Raw genomic sequence first — 25,925 nt, forward strand, 5'->3', positions numbered from 1 at the left:
CTTCATGATTCAGTCATAGAAGGTTGTAGGTTTCTGGGAATGCATCAATATCTTTTAGGTTTTCTAATTTGTTGGCATACAATTGTCATAGTAGTCTCTTATAATCCTTTGTATTTCTGTAGTTTCAGTTACAATATCTCCTCTCTCATTTATCATCCTGTCCTTTTATTTGTTGTAAGTCTTGCTAAAGATCTGTTGCTATGTTTATGTTTTCAAGCAACCAACTCTTAATTTTGTTCATCTTTTCTACCGTCTTGCTAGTATCTATTTCATATATTTATGCTCTAATTTTTGCATTTCTTCCTTCTGCTAAGTTTGGGCTTAGTGTGTTATTCTTTTCTAGATCCTTGGGATGAGTTAGTTTTTTTATTTGAGGTTTTTCATTTTTGTTAATATAGGCATTTATCACTATAACGTTCCTTCATAAATCTGCTTTTTTCTGAATCATAAGATCTGGTATTTGTATTTTTATTTTTGTTTACCTCAAAAATTTTTATTTCCCTTTGGATTTCTTCCTTGATACATTGGTTATTTAGAAGTGTTGTGTTTAATTTGCCCTTATTTGTGAATTTTCCTGTTACTGATTTATAGCTTTATACCATAGTGGACAGAGAAGATACTTGTATGATTTCCAACTTAAATTTGTTAAGACTTTTTCTATGGCCCAATATATAGTCTATCTTGCAGGATGTTTGGTATGTACTTGAGAAGAATGTGTAGTCCACTGTGTTGAATAGACTGTTCTGTATATGTCTGATAGGTCCATTTGGTCTGTAGGGTCATTGAAGTCCAATGTTTCCTTACTGATTTTCTGTTGGGAAGATCCAATCATTTATGAAAGTGGGATATTGAAGGTACCTCTTATTGTACTGCAATATATTTCTCTCTTTAGTTCTCATAATGGTTTAATATATTTAGGTGCTTTAATGGTGTATGCATCTATATTTATAATTCTTCTATCCCCTTGATAAATTAATCTATTTATCATTATATAGTTACCTTCTTTGTTTTATTAATTTTGACTGAACATCTATTTCATTTGATATAAGTGTAGCCACCCTTGCTCTCTTTTCATTACCATATTCATCCCTTGATTTTCAGCCTATACATGTTCTTAAAGTTTATATGAGTCTCTTGTCTTGTTGTAACAAAAAGAAATTGTAACAAAAGAATATTGTTATATGCTTTTTTTTTTAATCCATTAATCCAATCTGTGGATTTTAATAGCATGCATGTACCCAGATTTGCCAGTTAGGTGTGGCTCTCCCTAGGTCCTTAGAAAAGCTCAAAACTGGGGGAAAACTAGATAGGCAGCATTAATCCCAGACTGCAGTTTAGAGGGGCTGGAACCAAGTGACAGGGCTGCTTTATAATCTGCATTCAGACCAAAGCCAGCAGTCCTACCTCCAAAGGCTCAGATGAGTGTGTCTCCTTGTGAATTTCTGAGTAGGCAAGACCACTTCAGAACTACAACTGGGTGGGAATAGAGCTGAGTTACAGGCCCATTTCAGAATCTGCAATTGGATTGAACCAAGGTCAGAGGCTTGCCTCAGAGCTTGGATAGGTGTGTCTCCTGCCTGGACTTGGACTGGCAGAACCAGAAGTTAAGAAGGGTTGGAGCTGGGTAACAGGTCAGCTTAGGGTCCACAGCCAAAAACCAGATCTTGGCCTGTTACCCAGGGCATGGGTGGACTCTTCCTCAGTCGCTTGGTGAACGGCACCAGTGTCAGGACCAAAGCCAAATGGGGCTGTAGCCTAGTCCACAGAGAGACAGAGCTGTGTCTGTATCTGGGCCTACAGTCAGTGTGTCTGTCACCTGGGCACAGGTCTCCTTCCTCAAAATACTGCCACTTCACTGTTGTCACTGTCTCAAATGTTTTCTAAGTATTTGTCTTCAAGCTTATAATAAAAACTAGAAAAAGTTACAGTGTAATCTAAGCCAATACGTAATAAGTTCCAAATGTCTGCAGTTATAATTAATTAGGTTTTAGGGTTATTTTTTAATTTTTTTAATGTTTATTTATTTTTGAGACAGAGAGAGACAGACTGAGAGCTGGGAGGGGCAGAGAAAGAGGGAGACATGAATCTGAAGCATGCTCCAGGCTGTGAGCTGTCAGCACAGAGCCCGATGTCAGGCTCAAACTCACAAAGCACGAGATCATGACCTGAGCTGATGTTGGCTACTCAACTGACTGAACCATCCAGGTGCCCTAGTTTTAAGTAAGTAAAATATTCATGGACAAAATGGAACTTTACTCTCTGAATGAAATATTTAGTTTGTATAATGAAATTCCTTTTCTTTTTTATTTCTCATCTTATTCTTCTAGTCTCTTTAGATAACTAAAATTATGTCAGCAGCAGATATAAATTTTAGCCATAAAATCAGATTTTTTTTTTTGCAAAAGGTAAACAGATATTTCAAATTTGTGGCTTTAGCAGCCACACATAGCATTCAAAAAAATCTGTGTTCCTTAGATGTGAACAGATTCAAGTAAGCATATGCTTCCCTGAATAGCCCTGCGAGGGAGTCTGGGTCTTCTACTAAAATGGGATTACCATTTGGAGCAGGTGGAGACTGCTATCATTTTAGGCTCCTTTCCTTTCTAGCACCTTTCAGTAATAAGAAATAGGTGAGACCAATATACCTTCCTTATATAAGCATCTCAATTCTAATTTGAAGGTCCTTGACCAAGTAAGACAAACCATCTTAATATGTGCTCATTTCTTAGAGAACAACGTCCTTAATCTTCATTTTCAATGAAATGAAAACATCTACTAAAAAATAACCAGCCATCGAGGGAGGGGTCTAAGATGGTGGAGTAGATAGACCCTGAACTTACCTCCTTCTACGGACATACCAAATCTATACCTACACACAGAGCAATTCCTCCTGAATTAGTACTGGGGGATGATTGAATGCCTTCTGTTTAACAAAGGATACGGGGACCACACAGAACAGCAGGAGAGATGGAGACACAGTAACAATAGAAACCCCAACCCAATGCTGCAAATGCAGTAGGGAGAGTTATCACTGAGTGTTATCTAGGCAGATTTGCCTGCCTTGAGGCACAGGAAAGGAAAAAAAAAAAAAAAAGGAGCCAGAGTTTAAAAGGAAACTAAACTATAAGTGAACTAACCCTAAAGCATCCACCAAACAGTTTCATGTTTGACACCTGGAACTCTCTCCAAAGTCAAAAGTGTTGGTGAATATTATTGTTTACATCTCCTCTATACCTTGATAGTACAGATGGAAGCAGGATTTGGTGCTTTAGCTGGTCTGTTGCCTCAGCAAGCCTTGGGTCCCTAGCCTACACTAGCTTCAGCTATCCACCCAAAGAAGCACATCTGTCCACACCCACCTTAGCTGGAGCCATCCCACCAGGCAGCCCAAATGTGGTGCACACAAGGACACACCAAAGCCTATGCCAACTACAAATCCAGCCATCTAACCAAAGTTGCTGAGGCCAAAAGCACCCATGACACCCCCGCTGTACCCACTTCTGCTCCAGCTGTCTTGCTAGGGAACTGCTGCACAGAGAGCCCCAGGAGCACCTGGCCAGGTCCTGCCACTCTACCATGGTGCTACCTGTGTGAAGTGCCCCAGAACCCTAATCCCATGTAAGCAAGCCTCAGATGGCCAACTAAATCTACCAGGCATACACAGTCTACACAGGGGATGTTCATACAAAATGCTACTCCTTCAAGACTAGGAGAATACTCATGGAAACAGACACAGAAATCAAACAAAGTGAGAAGACAAGAATATGCTCTAAATAAAAGAACAAAACAAACATCAGAAAAGGAACTAAATAACATGGAGATAAGCATTATACCTGATAAAGAGTTCAAAGTAATGTGAAAAAGATGCCCATTGGACTAGAAAGAAAAATGAATAAAATCAGTGAGGACTTCAACAAAAACACAGAAAGCATAAAAAAGAGCCAATCAGTTCTGAATAATACAATAGCTGGAAAAGAAGAATACACTACAGGGAATCAACAGCAGATTAGAGGATGTAGAAGGAAAGATAACCAATCTAGAAGATAGGGTAATGGAAATCACCTAACTGAACAGCAAAATAATAATAAAAATAATAATAATAATAAATGATTTTTTTAAAATATGAAGATAGATTAAGGAACCACTGATAAATAAAGAATACTAACATTTTAACTGTGGGGGTCCCAGAAGGAAAAGAGATAAAGGGTAGAAAACTTATTTGAGGAAATAACAGGTGAAAACTTCCCTAGCCTTAGGAAAGAAGCAGACAACTGGGTCCAGGAATCACAGAGATACCCAAACAAGGGAAATCCAAGGTCTACACAAAGACAAATAGTAATTAAAATGTCAAAATTAAAGGTAAAAGGAGAAATTCAAAAGTAGCAAGAGAAAAGCGACTAAATTGCAAGACCAGTAGCTGACTTTTCAGCAAATTTTTTAGGCCAGAAAGAAGTAAAATGATATATTCAAAGTATTAAAAAGAAAAAATTGCAACCAAGAATACTCTACCCAGCAAAGTCATCGTGCAGAATTGAAGGAGAGAGAGTTCACCCGACAAAATATAAAGCAGTTTATCACCCCTAAACTGGCCATATGAAAAATATAAAAGGGACTTACTGAAATAGAAAAATAAAAGGCCATACCAGAAGAAAATTATGAAAGAAAAATATTTCATGGGTAAAAGCAAACATATAGTAAAGGTAATATATCAATCACTTTAAAAGACAATATGAAGGTTAAAAGACAAAAGTAAAATAAAAAATGTTAAAAATTAGAGAACTTACAAATAAAGAGACTAAAACACATTACGTCATATATATATATATATATATATATATATATATATATACACACACACACATATAACTTAGGCGGGGGAGTAAAAAGGTAGTGCTTTTAGAATGTATCTGAACTTAAGTGACTATAAACTTAATATAGACTCCTATATTCTTAGGATGTTTTATGTGAACCTCATGGCAACCACAAACCAAAGAGCTTTAATAGATACACACACAAAAAATAAATAAAGAGAAAAGAATCCAAGAACAACACTAAAGAAAATTATCAAACCACATAGGAATGGAACAAGAAAAGAATAAACCAAGACAAACCACAAAAACAACCAGGAAACAACAAAATGGCAAGAAGTACATACCTATCAATAATTAGTTTAAATGTAAGTAGTCTATGTTCCAATCAAAAGACATAGGATGACTGAATGGATAAAAAGAAGACCCATCTTTACAACCTACCAGAGACCTAAGTTCAGACATAAAGATACATACAGATTAGAAAATGAAGTGATAAAAAAGTATTCCATGCAAATAGAAATTGAATATAAAAGCTGGCAAAGAATTACTTATATCAAACAACATAGATGTTAAAACAAAGATTATAGCGAGAGCCAAAAAAGTGCACTATATAATGATCAAAGTATCAATTCAGTAAGAGGATAAAGCAATTTCAAATATCTATGCACCCAACAGGGCAGTACTTAGATATATAAAGCAAATATTAAGAAACATAAAGGGAGAAAATGACTTTGATACAATAATAGGGGATTTTAACACTCCACTTGTATCAATCAAATGATTCTCCAGACAAAAAATTCAATAGGGAAACATTGACCTTAAATGACACATTAAACCAGATGAACATAACAGATATATACAGAACTTTCCATGCAAAACAGAAGAACCCACATTCTTCTCAAGTACACATGGAACATTCTCTAGGATAGATCACATGTTAATTCACAAAACAAATCTCACCAAATTTAAGAAGACTGAAATCATATCAAGCATAATTCCTTACCACAACAGTATGGAAGAAAGAAAGAAAGAAAGAAAGAAAGAAAGAAAGAAAGAGAACATACACAAATATGTGGAAGTTAAACAATATGTTACTAAATTACTAAAGTGTCAATGAAGAAGGCAAAGAGGAAATCAAAATACTTGGAGAAATATGAAAGTGGAAAAACATTGGCTTAAAATTGGGAGGACACAGGGAAAAAAGTTCTAAGAGGGAAGTTTATAGTGATACACACCTACCTCAAGAGACAAAAAAAGTCAGATAAATAATCTAATTCTAAACCTAAAGGAAGTAGGTAAGAACAATCAAAGCCCAAAGCTAATAGAGGAAGGATAATAGTAAAAGTCAGAGTGGAACTAAATGAAATAGAGAAAGAATAAGAGAAAAAAATTCAATGAAACCAAAAACTGCCACTCTGAACAAAAACAAAATTGGTAAATCTTTACCTAGACTCATGAAGGGAAAAAAATACACAAATAAATAAGGTCAGAAATAAAACAGAAGTAATAACTGACATCACAGAAATACAAAGAATTATAAGAGACTCAAATGAATAATTATATGCCAACAAATTAGACAACCTAAAAGAATGAATAAACTCTTAGAAACATAATTTTCCAAAACTTAGTCAGGAAGAAATAGAAAATTTGAATGGATGGGTTACTAGTAATTAAACTGAACTGACAATCAAAAAATTCCCAGCAATCAAAAGTCCAGGCCCACATGGCTTCACAGGTGAATTATACAAAACATTTAAGAAGAACAGTACCTACCCTTCTCAAATTATTCTTATAATAAAAGAGGAAGGAAAGCTTTCAAACTCATTCTACAAACCCAGTATTACCCTGTTACCAAAGTCAGACAAAGTCACTACAAAAAGAAAATTACCAGCCATTATCTCTACTGATTATAGGCAGTAAAAATCCTCAACAAAATATTAACAAACTAATTTAACAATATATTAAAATGTTCATTCATTATAATCAAGTGGGATTTATTCCAGGAGGCAAGGATAGTTCAATAACCACAAATCAGTCAATGTGATAAGCCACATTGACAAAATGAATGTTAAAAACCATATGTTCCTTTCAATAGGTTCAGAAAAAGCATTTGACAAAATACAACATCTATTTATGATTTTAAAAATCTCAACAAGAAACAGACACCTTCTTGTACTGTTGGTGGGAATGCCAACTGGTGCAGCTGCTCTGGAAAACAGTGTGGAGTTTCCTCAAAAAAATAAAAATAGAATTACCCTATGACCAAGCAATACACTACTAGGAATTTATCCAATGGATACAGGAGTGCTGTTTCATAGGGGCATATGTACCTCAATGTTTATAACAGCACTACCAATAATAACCAAATTATGGAAAGCCCAAATGTCCATCAACTGATAAATGGAAAAAGAAGACATGGTTTATATATACAATGAAAAACTACTTGGCAATGAGAAAGAATGAAATCTTGCCATTTGCAACAACATGGATGGAACTGGAGCATATTATGCTAAGTGAAGTAAGTCAGTCAGAGAAAGACAGATTTCATATGTTTTCACTCATAGTTGGAACTAGAGAAACTTAACAGAAGACCATGGAGGGAGGGAAGGAGAAAAAATAGTTTCAAAGAGAGAGGGAGCCAAACCATAAGAAACTCTTAAATATAGAGAACAAACTGATGGTTGAAGCAAGGTGGGGGGAGAGGGGGAGGGGAAAATGGGTGATGAGCATTGAGGAGGGCACTAGTTGGGATGAACATATGTTGTATATAAGTGATGAATCACGGGAATCTACTCCTGAAGCCAAGAGCACACTGTATACACTGTATGTTAGCTAACTTAACAACAAATTATATAATAAATAAATAAATAAATAAATAAATAAATAAATAACAGAGAATATTGGAGTATGGGGAAAAATTAATAAAATAAAATAAAATAAAATAAAAATCTCAAAGTGGATTTAGAGAAATCATACCTAAGAATAATAAAGGCCAAATATGAGAAACCCACAACTAATATCAGACTCAATAGTGAAAAACTGAAAGCTCCTCCTCTGAATTCAGGAAAAAGACAAGGATGTCAACTTGAGCCACTTTTATTCGACATAATTCCAGAAGTTCCAGCCTCAACAATCAGACAAGATAAAAAAGGCACCCATATTGGTAAATAAGAAGTAAAACTGTCACTATTTGAAGGTTACATAATAAAAAACCTGTTAGAACTAATAAATGAGTTCAGTAAAGTTGGAGGATACAAAATTAACATACAGAAATCCATTGCATTTGTACATTAATAAAATAGCAGAAAAAGAAATTAAGAAAATCTCATTAACAATTGCATCAAAAGGAGGCATAAGTCTTATACTCTGAAACTGTTAAACTTTAAGAAATTGAAGATAACACAAACAAATGGAAAGATATACCATACTCATTGAAGAATATTGTTAAAATATGCATAATTTCCAAAACAACCTACAGATTCAGTGTAACCCTTATGAAAATACCAGTGGCATTTTTCATAGAACTAGAACAAATAAGCCTAAAATTTTTATGGAACTAAAAAAGACCCCAAATAGCCAAAGCAATCTTGAGAAAGAAAAAGAAAGGTGGAGGTATCACAATCCCCAATTTCAAATATATTACAAAGCTATAGTAATGAAAACTATATGGTACTGCTACAAAAATAGACTCATTGATAATTAGAACAGGATAGAGAACCAAGAAATAAAATTAAGCACCTACATGGTTAATTAATCTATGACAAAGGAGGCAAGAATGTACAATAAGGAAAAGATAATCTCTTCAACAAACAGTGCTGGGAAAATTGGACAGTTACATGTATGAGAACAAAATTGGACCACTTTCTTATGTCATAGACAAAAATAAGTTTAAATTGGATTAAAGACCTAAGTTTGAGACCTGAAACCGTAAAATTCCTAGAAGAAAACATAGGCAGTAATCTCTTAGATACTAACTTTAGCAATACTTCTGGTATGTCTACTCAGGCAAAGGCAACAAAAGCAAAAATAAACAACTGGAACTATATCAGACCGAAAACCTTTTGCATAGTAAAGAAAACCATCAACAAAACAAAAAGACAACCTGCTAAATGGGAGAAGATATTTGCAAATGATAACAGATAAAGAATTAATATCCAAAGTATATAAAGAACTCATACAACCCAACACTCAAAAAAACTCAAGTAATCTAATTAAAAATGGGCAGAGGACCTGAATAGATATTTTTCCAAAGAAGACATACAGATGACCAACAGACACATGAAAAGACGCTCAACATCGCTTATCAGTGAGGAAATGCAAATCAATACCATAGTGAAATATCACCTCACATCAGTTACAATGGCTAGTGTCAAAAGAAAAGAAATAACAAGAATTAAAAAAAAAAAAAAGAAGTAAGATGTAGCGATGATGTGGAGAAAAGGGAACCTTCATATGCTGTTGGTAAAATGTAAATTGGTACAGCCGCTATGGAAAAGAACATGAAAGCACCACAAAGAATTAAAAATGGAAATACTATATTAATCGGTCATTTTACTGCTGGGTTCTTATCTGAAGAAAATAAAAAAAAATAATTCTAAACTATATGTGGACTCCTATGATTATTGCAACATAATTGACAATAGCCAAGATACACTGGTGACCTAAGTGTCTATTGATAGATGAATGGATAAGTCAGGATGTGTATGCATGATAAATTTTACTCAGCCACAAAGAAAAGAATGAACTTTTGCCATTTATGACAATATGGATGGACCTACAGATTATTATGCTAAGTGAAATAAGTCAGAGAAGGACAAATATCACATGATTTTACTTACTTTTTGGATAAAAACAACCAAACAGAAACAGACTAATAAATACAGAGATCAAAACTAGTAGTGGTGGTTGGGATCTGTGAAATAGATGAAGGGTATTAGGAGATGCAAACTTTCAGTTATAAAATAAGTAAGTCATGCCGATGAATATATAGCATAGGAAATATAGTTAGTAATATGTTAATAACAGTACAGAGTGACAGAGAGTAACTACACTTATCATGGTGAGCATGCCTAATGTGCAGAATTATCAAATCACTATCTTGTAGTCCTGAAACAAACATTGTATATCAATGATACATCAATAAAATAAAAATTAAAAATCATGCAAACAGTATTTAAAAATAAAAAAACAGCCACAGCTAAAATAAAAACTGGAATAGAACTCTGCACAGACAGAAAACATCTTAAATATCTGCTTATTCTTAGAACAAACTGTTCATTTTTTCTTAAGAGGGATGTTAGTAATGCAGATAACTAGCTAGATAAGTTATGGGTTGTCTGTAGCATTTGTCAGCGGCCCCTTTAATGGTCACTGTAGATGAATTCAGTCACATGGCTACAGAACACAACATTAATTTCTGTTGCCTTGAGGGTCAGCTTCAGGTAAAGTTATAAAATTGGTAGTTTATCTTTAGCCCCTGTGCATGTAAGTGCCTCTTTTTTCCCTTCCGTTATTCTGGAAGATCTCCCTATTCCTTTCCTATGTACTCTTACACATAATTTTCAGTAACTACTAAAAAGTAAACAAAACAAATAATTTCTGCCAACATGATCATCGATGAGGCTTATGTTCCTATCCCTTTCAAAGTGTATTTGTTTATTACTTGTAAAATGTAAGTAAAATACTTTTTTAGACTAAAGTCTATTTCTTTCAAATAAATATATTAATAACATTTTTATTATCAATTTCTGAGATTTGAGGAAACAGTTTTGGGCACAAAAACATTCTGAGTATGCACAAAACCACACTCCATATTTCTTCTATTCATAAATCAAGGCCTAACTATAAATTGCTCTCTATGTCTCCAAACAGACTATTTATAGTTTTAAAAAAATTCAAATTTAGAGGATATGGAATCCCCTAAATGGTAAACATCTTTTAAAATTGCTATCTTTGTGAACAAATTATTTTCCTTTGTAATTTATATTTCGTAATACACACCTCATACAACTGGAGGAGATTAGGGTGACTTACAGACTGAGCTAAGTCCGTGAGCTGACGTGAGAAAGGAATGATACCGGGAAATTGACATATGTTAGTGAAGTCCAAGAGGCATTTTGCTTTCAGAGCATTCTGGAAGTGGTTAGCAGAGACTGAGCATAGGACCATCGACTAGACAAAAAGCAGTCTCCTTCCTATCTCTGAAGTAGCTAGAGTACAAAGGAGGAACTTTGGCCTGAAGGGACAGAATTGAAATTAGCTGAGGGATAGAGTATGGACTTGTTCATAAGAAATAAGGTAAAAGCCAAATACTAAGAACTTTGGTCAGAATCAATAGGTTCTAAATTTCCACTCCTGTCCATGATGTAATGCTGGGGAGCCAGATTTACGTTTCAGTCTTAAACAATAATATATAGGACGAATATAGGAAGCAACAGCTTTCAGATATTGGACAAGTAGCACAAGAAAATTGTCCCTGAGAGAAGCTGCAGGGCTTGATGTCTCATGATTCACTAATTTCGGTTCACTTATATGTGTGCTTTAATATATTTATGTTTTATGTTTAAAGTCTGTTGTTTGGTATAGCAATCTCTTTTGTGGTATTTTAGCTGCTGATAGTCCCACCCAGTATATTTTACATCTAATGCAGTGTACTGGGCATCTCTAGAAGTTTAATTTGAGCCTTTCTTCTATCTTTCATATATACTTGTCATGCTTAAGATTTATGCTTCCTTCTTGATATAAGGATATTCATACATGTTTAACATCCATGTGTACTAATCCTATCAAGTGTGTTATTCTGGGTCTGTTTTTATTGTATATCTTCCTCTTCGTTGTGTGTTATATTTTCCTCCTTTCTTGAACGTCTATAATTTTGTATTGCCTGTCAGACATCGCAATTATTATACTTCTGAGTGATAGACTATTTAATTTTGGAAAAAAATAAGTTGGAGGAATTATAATAACTAATTTTAAGATAATATAAAAGTACAATACTCAACAGAATACAGTATTTGTTTAAAAATAGACATATAGAGGGGCTCCTGGGTGGCTCAGTAGGTTAAGCATCTGACTTCAGTTCAGGTCATGATCTTGTGGTTTGTGAATTGAAGCCCATCATCAGGTTCTGCGCTGACAGCTGAGAGCCTGAAGCCTGCTTCGTGTTCTGTGTCTCCCTCTCGCTCTACTCCTCCCCCACTCGTGCTCTGTCACTCTCTCGCTCAAAAATAAATAAACCTCAAGAAAATAGACATACAGAAAAATGGGACAAAATCACGAGTCTGAAAATTGATACATAGACAGCTGGTACAATAACTTTTTGGGGCGCCTGGGTGGCGCAGTTGGTTAAGCGTCTGACTTCAGTCAGGTCACGATCTTGCGGTCCGTGAGTTCGAGCCCCGCATCAGGCTCTGGGCTGATGGCTCAGAGCCTGGAGCATGTTTCCGATTCTGTGTCTCCCTCTCTCTCTGCCCCTCCCCCGTTCATGCTCTGTCTCTCTCTGTCCCAAAAATAAATAAACGTTGGAAAAAAAAAATTTTTTTTAAAGGTAGCAAAGACAAATTTTAATAAATTATGTCCAAAAAGGACCATATTATAAGAAAAAGAGGGAAATTGGAAATCTAATGTTAAACAAAGAACCTCAACTCTTTACTTACATATTGTGTAATAATTAACTTCTTATGTATCACAGACTTAATATAAGTGCTAAAACTATTAAACTTCTAAAAGAAAACATGAAAAAACTTGGTGATTTTAGGCAAACATTTCTTTTTTCTTAAATTTTTTAATGTTTATTCATTTTGAGAGAGAGAGAGAGAAAGAGAAAGAGAGAGAGAGAAACAGAGCATGAGTGGAGGAGGGGCAGAGAGAGGGAGACACAGAATATAAAGCAGGCCCCAGCCTCTCTGCTGTCAGCACAGAGCCTGACGCAGGCCCAAACTCATGAACCACAAGATCATGAACTGAGCTGAAGGTGGATGCTCAACCAAATGAGCCGCCTAGGTGCCCCTAGGCAAAACATTTCTGATACAATAGTACATACATAAAGCATAAAAGGAAATTTTATGAACTGATCTTGATCAAAATTAAAAATTTCTGCTCTTCAAATGCTAAGTTAATGAAAAATAAAAGTTAAAACATAAAATTAGACAAAATATTTTCAAGACATATCTATCTGACAAACAACTTATATCCTGAATATAAAGAAGGCTTATAACTCAGTTATCAAATGACAGACCAATTTCAAAATGAACAAAACATTTGAAAAAAAATTCCCAAAGATCTGAGGATGGCAAATATGCAAATGAAGAGAGCTACTCACCATTTGTCATTAGGGAAATACAAATAAAATGCAAATGAGGACTACAATGAAAAGCCGCCACCGTATACCCACCAGAATGCATTAATTTCAAAGCTTGACCACGCAAAGTGCTGACAAAGAGGTGGAGGAACTGAAACTGTCATAGAGGAAATATAATATGTTACAATCCCTTTGAAAAAATGTAATAGTTTCTTTAAACATTACCACATGAGGAAAAAAGTAACTGTGTAGTGCAGGAACCTGACAAACACTGCCTCAGTCATTTGACCAAACTTAACATTATTAGTGCTAAAGTGAATTGAGAGCATATATCATTGATATGAATATGATGAGAATGGACCTTTAGTGATGTGGTATTTTACCCAAGCCATAGCTCCTGTGTAATCACAAGCAAAACACTAGACAAATCCAAATTAAAAGACATTCTACAAAATACCTGACCAATAAGCCTCAAGACTGTGAAGAACATGAAAAACAAAAAGTCCAAAAAACTGTCACATTCTAGAAAAGATTAAGGAGAGTGATAACTAAATGTAATGTGGTAGCCTGTATAGAATTCTGGAACAGAATAAGACATTAGATAAAAAGCAAGGAAATTAGAATAAAGCCTTTACTTTAGTAAATAACAACATATATTCCTTTTCTTTCTTTGTGACAAGTGTACCATAGTTATGTATTACATGAGCAATAAAGAAAACTAAATGAAGTGAACACAGGAATCCTCTCTACTTTGTCATATTTTCCAGAAATCTAAACTATTCTAAAATAAAAACTATTAAATATAAAAGTTAGTATATGACCTAGCATATGACTCCTAGGTAGTTACCCAAGAGAAATAAAAGCATATATCTAAGGAATGCCATTAGGTGAATATTCATAGCATCCTTACTTCCAATAGGCAAAAATTGGAAACAAACCAAATATTAATTTAAAAATGAAATATAAAAATATTGTTTTATGTTTATATAAGGGAATACTACTCAGTGATACAAAGGAATGAAACATTGATATACACAACATGAATCCAGATCTCCCAAAAAAGAACATGCATTGCATAATTCCATTTTTTAAAAATTCTGGAAAATTCAAAATAATCTATAATGACATCAAACTATTCAGTTTGAACAGGGCATGTCAGATACATTACACAGGGGAAACAACAAAACTTTTCAGGGTGATGCAAATGTTTATTACCTTGATAGTGGTAATGTTTTCATTGATGTATAAATATGTCAAAACTCATCAAACTATATACAATATATGAGCAGATTATATTTCAATTATACCTCCATAAAGCTATGAACAATAAAAGACATAGTAAGTGTTCATCATTTTATCCAGGTCTTTTACACTCATTCTTTGGCCATTTGTGGCAGACTAATGACTCCCCAAATGATATTAAGTCCTGGAAATGTTAGTTTATTTGTAAAAGTGTCTTTGCAGATGTTAAGGTCTACTATCTTAAGATGGGAAGTTATCTTGTTTTATTATTTTGAGCCCTAAATACAATCATATATACCCATCTGTAAGGGAGGCAGAGGAAGATTTGAGAGAGACAAAAAAAGATGAGGCAATGTGACCATGGAGGCAGACATCTAAATGATGGAGCCTCAGGCAAAGCATGAGAAGCTGAAAGAAACAAGGAACAAAGCATCCACCAGCCTCCAGAGAGAGAGCTTGCTTTGATATAGATTCAGAAACTGATGTTGGAATTCTGGTATCCAGAACTGTGAGAGAATAATTTTCTGTTATTTAAAGCCATCAAGTTTGTGATAATATATTACAGCAGCCACAGGAAACACATATAGTTAAACATTTTCAAAGATTTCGATACGCTTTATGTTCAGAAATGTTTATTTGCTTCTGTTATTTTTTTGTTGTGGGTTCTTTTTAAAAAGTCACCTTCCCAGCCTTCTCTTTTGAATTTAAACTTTGAAATTTAAACTATGAAGCCTACTGCCCCACAGTTTTCCCATCTCAGTTGATACGAAATCCGTCGATACAATTACTTATGCCAAAATTTTACCAGCATCCTATGCTCTTCTCTTCTCCTCACAACCAACACCCAGTGTGTAGAGGAATATAGTTAGCTCTACCTTCAAAGTATAACCACAATCCAACCACATATTACTATATCTACCACTACTATAGATAGAACTATATAACTATAGATAGAACTAGATCTACTGTATCTACTGAAACTAATTCTGGTCTCAGTAGAATTAGTAAAATAACCTCCAGCTTTTCTTTCTTCTATCCTTACTCTTCTCTAGTAAGACGGAAATAATTATTATCTTCTTAAAACATGAGCAAGATCAGCAGCACCTGGGTGGCTCAGTCGGTTAAGCATCCAACTTCAGCTCAGGTCATGATCTCACAGTTTGTGGGTTCAAGCCCCACGTTGGGCTGTGTGCTGACAGCTCAGAGCCTGGAGCCTGCTTCAGATTCTGGGTCTCCCTCTCTCTCCGCCCCTTCCCCACTCATGCTCTGTCTCTCTCTTTGTCAAAAATAAATGAAACATTAAAAAATAAAAAATACAAAACCATGAACAAGATCAAGTCAGTCATTTGCTTAAAATGTTTCTCAATTTCCCTTAAAGTGAAAGCAATGTCTTTAACATGGCTTACCTAGAAGGCCCTATTTGATCTGGCTTTCCTTTCTTTTTTCTAACCTCCTCCCTATTGTTCTTCCATCCCTCCTTTATTAAATCCCAGCCACAATGATCACCTAGCTGAACTAAAATACCCTGCTTGATGCTTTTGCTCTATTTTGTTGTTGTTGTTTTTTAATTTTTTTTTAATTTTTATTCATTTTTGAGAGACAGAGCATGAGCAGGGGAGGGGCAGAGAGATACAGAATCCGAAGCAGGCTCAAGTCTCCAAGTTGTTGGGGAGACACAGAATCCAAAGCAGGCTTAAGGCTCCAGGCTGTCAGCACAGAGCCCAACACGGGGATAGAATCCACGATCCACGAGATCATGACCTGAGCCAAAGTTGGGCGCTTAACTGACTGAGCCATCCAGGCACTACTCTATTTGTTTTACCTGGAATGCCCTGGGCCTTCATGGAGTTCCAAGTTTGTGCTAAAGTTTCAAATTTACAATGCAATCTATCCAGACCACTCTATTTAATAAAACAAACATCCCCACAGCTGCCATGCCTTATTCCCCTTACCTTACTCTTCTTGTTATTTTCCCATAACACTTAGAACCTTTTTATAAGTTTCCTAATTTTACTTATCCAGTACATGTATTGCTCATTCTCACTGATACTGGAAGGTAAGATCCTTGAATACAATATTTTTTGGTCTCTTTTTCACTGATGTATCTCAAGTGTGCAGAACAATGAATGCATCAGAATAGGCACTCAAATACTGATTGGATGAGTAACTTAACAAATATGTTAATTACCATTAAAGTTAAACTGGTTTTTTTGTAATTTATTCTCCTTTGAATAAAGTATTATGACAAATGAAGGATCTGACAATATTTCTTGAGTGTGAATTTGTAAAAAATTAATTTTCCTATAGTTCTGGTCAATTTATATACAAATGAACTATCTTATTACTGAACACAATGCTATTTGTATGGATGTCACTTCAAATTATGTGAAAGAAGAAAAGATTTCATTATTCTGTTGTTTGAATATTTGAACCCAAATTCTCTTCAAACTTTCTAAAATATGTCACATTAGCAAAATTGTTCATACTTTCAAGTCGAAGGACTAGAGCAGCAACTTGCTAAACAATAGTGTGAAGATGTGAAACAACCAATAAACTTCCAAAAAGTTTTTCTTCACTAAAGGAAATATCCTAAAATATTGGAAAACCTCCTGACCTCACTTTCTTACACCATTTACAAAAATGAATTCAAAGTGGATTAAGGACCCAAATGTGAGACCTGAAACCACAAAAAATCCAGAAGAAAGCACAGAAAGTAAATAATTTCTCTGATACTGGCCATTGTAATATTTTTCTTGATGTGTCTTCTGAGGCAAGAGAAACAAAGGAAAAATAAACTATTGGGACTACATCAAAATTAAAAGTTCCTGCACAGAAAAGCAAATAATCAACAAAAAAAAGGCAACCGACAGAATGGCAGAAGATATTTACAAATGACACATCACATGGACATCTATAAAGAACTTGTAAAACTCAACACACAAAAACAAACCATTCAGTTAAGAAATGGGCAGAAGACATGAATAGACATTCTTCCAAAGAAGACACACAGATGACTAATGAACACATGAAAGATGCTCAACACCACTCATCATCAGGGAGATACAAATCAAAACCATGATGAGATACCAACTCACACCTGTCAGAATGGCTAAAATTAATAATATAGGAAACAACAGATGTTGGCAAGGATGCTTACACTTTTGGTGGGAATAAAAACTGGTACAGCCACTCCAAAAAACAGTAAGGAGGTTACTCAAAAGGTAAAAATAGAACTACTCTAAACCAGCAATTGCACTGCTAGGCATTTACCCAAAGGATACAAAAATATTGACTAAAAAGAATACAAGCACCCTGATATTTATAACAGCATTACCAACAATAGCCATATTATAAAAAGAGCCAAAACATCCATGGAATGATGAATGGATAAATAAGACGTGGTGTATATATCTACTATGGAATATTTTTCAGCCATCAAAAAGAACAAAATCTTGCCATTTGCAACAACATAGATCGAGCTAGACTGTATTATGATAAAATAAGTCAGAGAAAGACAAATACCTGATGGTTTCACTCATGTGGAATTTAAGAAACAAAACAGATGAAACAGATGAACACAGGGGGAGGGAAACAAAAGAGAGGGAAGAAAACCATAAGAGACTTTTAACTATAGAGAATAAACTAAGCGTTCCTGGAGAGGAGATGGACATTAAGGAGGGCACTGGTTGTGATAAGCAGTGGGTGTTAACTGTAAGTGATGAATCACTAAATTCTACTCTTGAAACCAATATTACACTATATGTTAATTAACTAGGATTTAAATAAAAACGTGATATATATATACATATATAAAGAAATTATATAAATAAACACCAAAAAAATAATTCAATTAAAAAATGGGCAGAAGACATAAACATACATTTCTCTAAAGACAGATGGTCAATAACACATGGAAAGATTCTTAACAATACTAATCTTCATGGGAAAGCAAATTAAAAACACAGTAAGATATCACCTCACACCTGTCAGATTGGCTAAAATAAAAAACACAAGAAACAATAGGTGTTGGCACGATATGGAGAAAATGGAACTCTCGTGCACTGTTGGTGGGAATGCAAACTGGTGCAACCACTGTGGAAAACAAGTATAGAGTTTCCTCAAAAAGTTAAAAATAGAGGGGCACCTGGGTGGCTCAGTCCGTTAAGTGTTTGACTTTGGCTCAGGTCATGATCTCATGGTTTGTGAGTTGGAGCCCTGCATCAGGCTCTGTGCTGACAGCTCGGATTTTGTGTCTCCTTTGCTCTCTGCCCCTCCCCCATGCATTCTCTCTCTCTCTATCTCTCTCTCTCTCTCTCTCTCTCTCTCTCCCTCTCTCTCAAAAATAAACATTTATTTTTTAAAAAAAGTTAAAAATAGAATTACCATTGCCCTACTGAGTATTTACCCAAAGAATACAAAAACACTAATTCAAAAAATATATGCAGCCCTATGTTTAGGCAGCATTAATTACAATAGCCAAATTGTGGAAGCATCCCAAGTATCCATCAATAGATGAATGGCTAAAGAAGATGTGATGCACTCACACACACACACACACACACACACACACAATGAAGCATTTCTTGGCCATAAAAAAATAATGAAATTTTGCCATTTGCAACAACATAGATGGATCTAGATAGTATAATGTTAAGTGAAAAAAGTTAATCATAGAAAGAAAAATACAATATGATTTAACTCATATGTGGCATTTAAAAAACAAATGAACAAAGAAGAAAAGAGACAAACCTACAACAGACTCTTAACTCTAGAGATCAAACTGATGGTTACCAGAGGAAGGTCAGTGGAGGAATGGATGAAGTAAGTGATGGAGATTAAGACTACACTTATGACGATGAGCACTGAGTAACCTATAGAATTGCTGAATCACTATATTGTATACCTGAAGCTAATATAACACTATAGGTTAACTACACTGGAATTAACATACAATAAAAATTTTTAATTAAAAAAATAAAATAAAGGAAATCTGCTGACCTCTTAAACAATTGCATGACCACTTAGTTGACACAAATACAGACTGAAATTTAAACTCCCCCAGGGAGAACTATTGGAATTAAATAGCAAGTGTATTTTCATGACAGTGAGAAATTGTTCTCAACATTCTGACAAGTATATTTGGAACAAAGACAGAAGAACACAGTACAGTGCACTTCAAAGTTTTATAGTAATTCAATATGAAATTACTAGGCATTTATAAATATTATTCTGCTTGTGAACTAACAGACCTAATTAAAAGTTGTGGGACTGAATAACATGCTACTTTCCATTGAGTTTTTATATTTTAGGTTTTCATATACAATTCATAAGGTATGATTTTAAAATGTTTCAAAAAGGACTATGGAGGCATTATAATCCTTTATAAGTCAGGTTGCTATCACTGGAAATTCCAGGCTACAAAAGTTTCCTCAAGGTTTTGGACTGGAAATATAAATCATATTTTTACTTCCTTCTGTACTGCATAGTACCTATATGGAGCCAAATACATAGTTGATACTTAATAAATATTTATTAAATAATGAAAGAGTAATGATAGTTACCTTGACATATAACTGAATTTCTTAACCTTAATAATACCTTGCATGAATTCTTGAAAAATGAGATTTTTTTTTTCCAAATAGCTGCTTTTTAAGTGCCTATTGCTTTAGGGCAGTTCTACTTAAGCTACCATTCACATCAGCACACTGATTAATCCCATTAACACTCCATCTATCCTTTTGCTGAAATGGTATTTCTCTTTTATCAAACATATAAAGGCAATTACAGTAAATGGCTCTATCCATTTATATCAGTGATTTTACACATTGTTCAAACCGTATTAAATAAGGTGCCATCTCAATATTTAACATTTCAATAAATTTTAGGACAAATAGACTTACTGTAACTTGAAAGTAGAGGTGAAATCTCTTGAAATTTAATCTTCAATGTCTTTTTCCTAAGAATGAAAGGTATAAAAAAAATGATAAACATTGTTTAGTGCTGGATTGAGCCATATGCACCAAAACTTCATATTTTTCCTGGAATCTCAGAATAAAAACTTATTGGAAATAAAGCCATTGCCTATGTAATTATTTCAGTTAACATGAGGTTTCTACTGGAGTAAGGCGGGCCCTTACCAATATGACTGCTGTCTGCTATCGTTCTAAGGGGAAAAAAGACACAAAGACACATGCACAATGGAGACAACTATGTAAAGACAGAGGGAGTGTGGAGTGATGCATCTACAAGCCAAAAAAAGAGCAAGAATTGCCTGCAACTACCAGAAAGTAGGATGAGACAAGTAATCATCCTCCTCTAAAGCTTCAGAAAGTGACAGCACCTTCATTCTGGACTTCCAGCCTCCAGAACCAAGAGAATAAATTTCCTTTGTTCTAAACAAACCCAGTTTGTGGTACTTTGTTAGGGAAACCCCAGGAGACTAACTTACTTTTTGCTTAATCAATTTATGTGCAATATAAAAATCTATAATTTACGTGGCCACCTCACCCCCTTCTACAACCCCCAAGTCAATGAAGTCAATGAGAAACTGGATGTTTTAACACTTTCTATTTCAAGAAACATGGCATACATTTTGGAAATGTCTGTGACTACATTTCAGTGATTAGTCACTTCAAATCTGTGACACTAAGGAAATTTATTTTATTTAAGAAAACAGGTATATCTTTAAATGTTTATATAGAAATACTTCCATATAAGAATATTCATATACATAAAACAATTCAAATTTTAATTAAAAAATATTTGAAAAACTTTTCCTTTTAGCATTTACTAGTCACAGAGACTGAGACACTCTGAAGGTAATGAATTGTCAATAAGTGGCTTAAAAATTGAAAATTCCAATTCTGGATTTAGGGTTTTAAGGCAATATTTTACACAATAGGCTCTTATGTTAAGAAGTGGGCATATATCTGTACACTAGTTTCATATTTTTCCAATATTTATTTCATCCTTCCCCAAATAATGCAGTCATCCCACCTATAAGTCACTTTCCTCCCCTCAAAAACTATGTTTCAGCCTAGACAGCTAGCTTTGAAAAAATGGGTAAAATATGTTGCCAGACATTATCCTAGTCATGAAAATGTCTTTTTTAATATACTCACTCCATAAAAATAGAGAGAAAATGAATTCTACTTTAATAAGATAAACTGGTTGTGTGTGTGTGTGTGTGTGTGTGTGTGTGTGTGTGTGTGTGTGTGTTTAAGAAACACTGAACAAAAGAGTTTGCTCTCTGCTCTGAACAGAACAGAAATATTGATTTTGCATCACTCAATCCAGAAGATCCAACAGTGCTGGAGAATTTATAGGCCATAGAGGGGAAACTAGATGATTATAGCTATACTACAACTTGCATTGTGTTAACTAATAATTACTAATTTCCCAGCATTACCTCTAGTTATGCAGGAAATCGTGTTTTTATTGTCCTTCCTTAGCTAATAACTAGGTATTTTGAAATTCTCTGTGTTTTGTACATTAAAAAATCATCTATGTGTCCTTATGTTTATTTTTGTCCTATCAATACACATCTCTGCTACTTCTCAAAGTCTGGACAAAAGAGGCAGTACAATATGCTAAGAAATATGATGAGAGAGTGAATTAGTGAGGACTGGAACTAGAATCCCTGTGGGCTTAAAGACGAAAAACATCCAGGTTGTCATCTTATAGTAATTTTTCCTTTTTATATTTTATCCATGGATAGTATTCATCCAATACTCCAAAAAGTTTAAAAAACTTTATTATAGTGTTTAAAAAACACTATAATACATTATTTCTGTTCACCATCTTATATCCTTAACTCATTTTTAAGCAATTTTAAATCAGGTTGAATAACAAGTTATACTTAGCTACATATTTGGTTGTTCGTATTTGGCACAATGACTTTAGACAAGTAGTGAGGAACTCAGAGTCACATAATTCATGCTTTTCTAGTTTATCTCTGATTGATTATGACTTGTACTTTTCTTGGATCTCTTTTAAAATAACACTGAAATTAAACTAATGCTGTGTACAATTCCTTCCCTTAGGATAGTATCTATAACCAGAACAAAAAACATTGAGCTGAATTAAGATTTTATTTTAGGTACAAAATTGAAATTAGATATAAGTTAAGTAATATATGAGAAAGTGCTATGTGTAAAATTATAGAGTGGTATTTTAGAATTCCCCTGGAAAGCCATCCGGCCCTGGACTCTTGTTTGTTGGGAGAGTTTTGATTACTAATTCAATTTCTTTACTGGTTATGGGTTTGTTCAAATTTTCTATTTCTTCATAAGGTGCTAACTGTAAAAGTTCATTTTAGTAATGATTTAAAATACAAAATATATTAAACCTGTAGTTAAAAAAATATTCTTTGGAATGTGTTGGTTTATCAGCAATTTTCAGGATCTGATATTCATAACCATTAATTAATGAGTTTGTTGATATATGTTATAATTGTCAAATTAATAGAACCTTGTCTATTAAATATGTATGTGCTTTTCTAAACTTTATTTTCGTTGATGCAAAACACTTCATTGGATATACTCATGGTAAAGCCTACTAGAATCTGAAGCAATTCTTTCTACAGAAATGTTTGCTTTTGTTTTTACTCTTGAACCAATACCTCTCCTGTACTATAGAACTTAAGTCTCTACATATTAAGAAAATTTTACAGAGGAAATTTGTTAAGTGGTAATATAGTATTCTGTATTTTGATTCTGTTGCTATTAAACACATATTTGCTTTAACAGTGACTTTCTTTTATGCTGGACGCATAGAATAAATATAGGTTGAAGTTTTTACCTAGTGAAAAGTCACACTTCTCCTAATACAATTGTCTCTATATAGTGCAAGTGTACCTCAGTCTAGGAGTCTTAAAACTCAGTGACTTGAGGGAGGGGCCAAGATGGAGAGCAGCATGGAAGGTTTTTTTGCCTCTCTCTTTCCTGAAATGCAGCTAGATAAACACCAAACCATCTTGCACACCTAGGAAACTTACCTGAGGATTAACACAATAATCTGCACAACCTGAACCACAGAACTCGGCAGGTACGTGGCACGGAGAGGTGAATTGGGAGTGAGAAAAGCCGTGGAGAGAGAAAAGAGAGAGGGCGGAGAGCACAGGAAAAGCACTCCCCATTGAAAGCAGCTGGAGAGAAAGAGATAGAGTGGAAACACATGCAAAGGGACTGAATGAAAAAGGGAGAAAGGAGAGGGTTTAAATTCCATTAAGATTCTAAATAACAGGGGAGCACAGCTCAGTACCTGGTGGTGCTCTGCTGGGAAGGGCAAATCTCTAGGAGCAGACAGCAAGGTCCGAAGTGTCCCCAGGCCACATGGGGAATGGCAGTTACCCTTCGCCACAGGCAAAGGTCCCAGCAGACCCCCAGAGAAGAGCCACTTTCACTGGTGTTGAAACAAGGACATTAAGGGTGAAGCCTCGTGCCAGATGTGTGTTGTGATTTACCATAATCTCTGAAACAATGCTGCTACACGATCACACAACTTTTTAGTGGTGGGTTGGCACCCGACCTGCAGTCTCCGGGCATCCACAGCAGCAGAGTCACAGGAAAATTCCTGGGGGCAGACAAGCACCCAGCCACTGCTCAGCGAGACCCTCCCCCAGGAGGGTCTGAGTGGGTCAAAGCTGCAGAGCCCTCAGAAGAGAGGGGTTTGGAAACACAACCCCATGTGAGATAAAACACGGGAAGAAGGTGCCACCTGGCAGGCTGATAGCTTGGTCAGATACAGTTTGGTAGCAGGAAATGGACGGAAGTTGGAGACAAAGGAGGGGTGCTTGATTGCCAGTCTTCAAGAGCACAGAGTTCTGATACCAGGGAGGAAGTAGTTGGTGACGCCATTTCACTTCTCCAGCCCAAGAGCAGACACCACAAAGGATCCACCGCAGTGAGCTAAGCAACGCCATCTAGTGGAGAATAGAGCCATTACACCAAGCCCTGCCCAACTGAGCGGACTGCACTCTAGATGAGCACCATGAGTCTCTCCACCTGCTTAGTTTACGAACTATAAAGTGCTTCACAGTTTGACTCCTAGGGGAAACTGGATGTAATTTCAATCATATTTCATTCTCTTCACTGGTCTATCTAATCAACTTTTTTCTTTTTCTTTCCTTTTCTTATTATTGAATACAGAAAGAAAAAAAATTATTTTTACTTTCTGTTTATATAAAAAAGATTTTTCTTTAATTTTTTCTACTCTATTTTTTACTTTTTTGTAATTTTTTTCAATTTTACTTTACTTTCATCATTTCATTTCATCCTATTTTGTTGCATTCATTTTTTTAATTTGCAAACATTTTCCCTTACTCCCCCTCCTTTTTTTCTTTTTGTTTCTTTCCCTTTTTTTCTCTATTCTGTCAAGCTTCTTTCAACAACCAGACCAAAACACACCCAGGATCTAGCATCCTTTACTTGATTTTTTTTGTGTTGTTTTTAATTTTTTTAATTTTTACTATTTTTTTATTTTATTAAGTATATTTTTCCCTTCAAATGAAATGAAGGAATTCATCCTAAAAGAAAGAATGGGAAGAAATGACAGTCAGGGCTTACTCAACACAGACACAAGCAGGATATCTGGACAAGAATATAGAATCATGATAATAAAAATACTAGGGGGGGTTGAGAAAAGCAGAGAATCCTTTTCTGCAGAGTTAAAAGAAGAAAAATCTAGTCAGGACAAAGTTAAAAATGCTATAACTGTGATGCAATCTTGAATGGATGCTATGGAAATAAGGATGGATGTAGCAGAGCAGTAAAGCAGATATAGAGGACAAACTTATGGAGAATAATGAAGCAGGAAAAAAGAGGGAACCTAAGGCAAAAGAGCTTGATATAAGAATTAGAGAACTCAGTGACTCAGTAAAAGGGAATAACATCTGAATCATAGAGGTCCCAGAAAAGGAAGAGAGAACAAGGGGTAGAAGGGTTATGTGAGCAAATCATAGCTGAAAACTTTCCTAAACTGGGGAAAGACACAGACATCAAAATTCAGAAAGCACAGAGAACCTCCATTAGATTCAACAAAAACAGACCATCAACAAGGTAAATATCATAGTCAAATCCACAAAAGACACAAGCCCATGAGGAAAGGATCGTGAAAGCAACCAAGGAAAAAAAAAAGTCCTTAACCTACAAGGGAAGACAGATCAGGTTCGCAGCAGACCTGTCCACAGAAACCTGGCAGCCAGAAAGGAATGGCAGGTTATATTCAATGTGCTACATCAGAAAAATATGCAGCTAAGAGTTCTTTATCCAGCAAGGCTGTCATTCAAAATAAAAGGAGAGAGAAAAAGTTTCCCAGACAAACAGAAATTAAAGGAGTTCATGACTACTAAACCAGCAATGCAAGAAATTTTAAGTGGGACTCTCTGAGAGGAGAAAAGATGAAACAAAACAAAAAGACCAAAAACAACAATGACTAGAAAGTACCAGAGAATGCCACCAGAAATTCCAACTCTACAGGCAACATAATGGCAATAAATTCATATATTTCAGTGCTCACTCTAAATGTCAATGGACTAAATGCTCCAAATCAAAAGACGTAGGTAACAGAATGCA

At 34.9% G+C, this 25,925-nt stretch overlaps 1 long non-coding RNA gene across 1 annotated transcript in view; it reads right to left on the reverse strand.

Annotated features, from left to right (window-relative positions):
* LOC121029635 (uncharacterized) overlaps positions 1-25,925 on the reverse strand; it is a 122,319-nt gene that overhangs the window by 75,142 nt on the left and 21,252 nt on the right. The window contains exons 2-3 of the long non-coding RNA XR_005789815.1: positions 23,881-24,274; positions 20,253-20,308 (exon numbers count right to left, since the gene is read on the reverse strand). This is a non-coding gene — a long non-coding RNA (uncharacterized LOC121029635). The remainder of the gene's footprint in view (positions 1-20,252; positions 20,309-23,880; positions 24,275-25,925) is intronic.

Source organism: Herpailurus yagouaroundi, unplaced genomic scaffold (assembly GCF_014898765.1).
Source record: "Herpailurus yagouaroundi ecotype Mexico unplaced genomic scaffold, PumYag 139, whole genome shotgun sequence".
Lineage (NCBI taxonomy): Eukaryota > Metazoa > Chordata > Mammalia > Carnivora > Felidae > Herpailurus > Herpailurus yagouaroundi.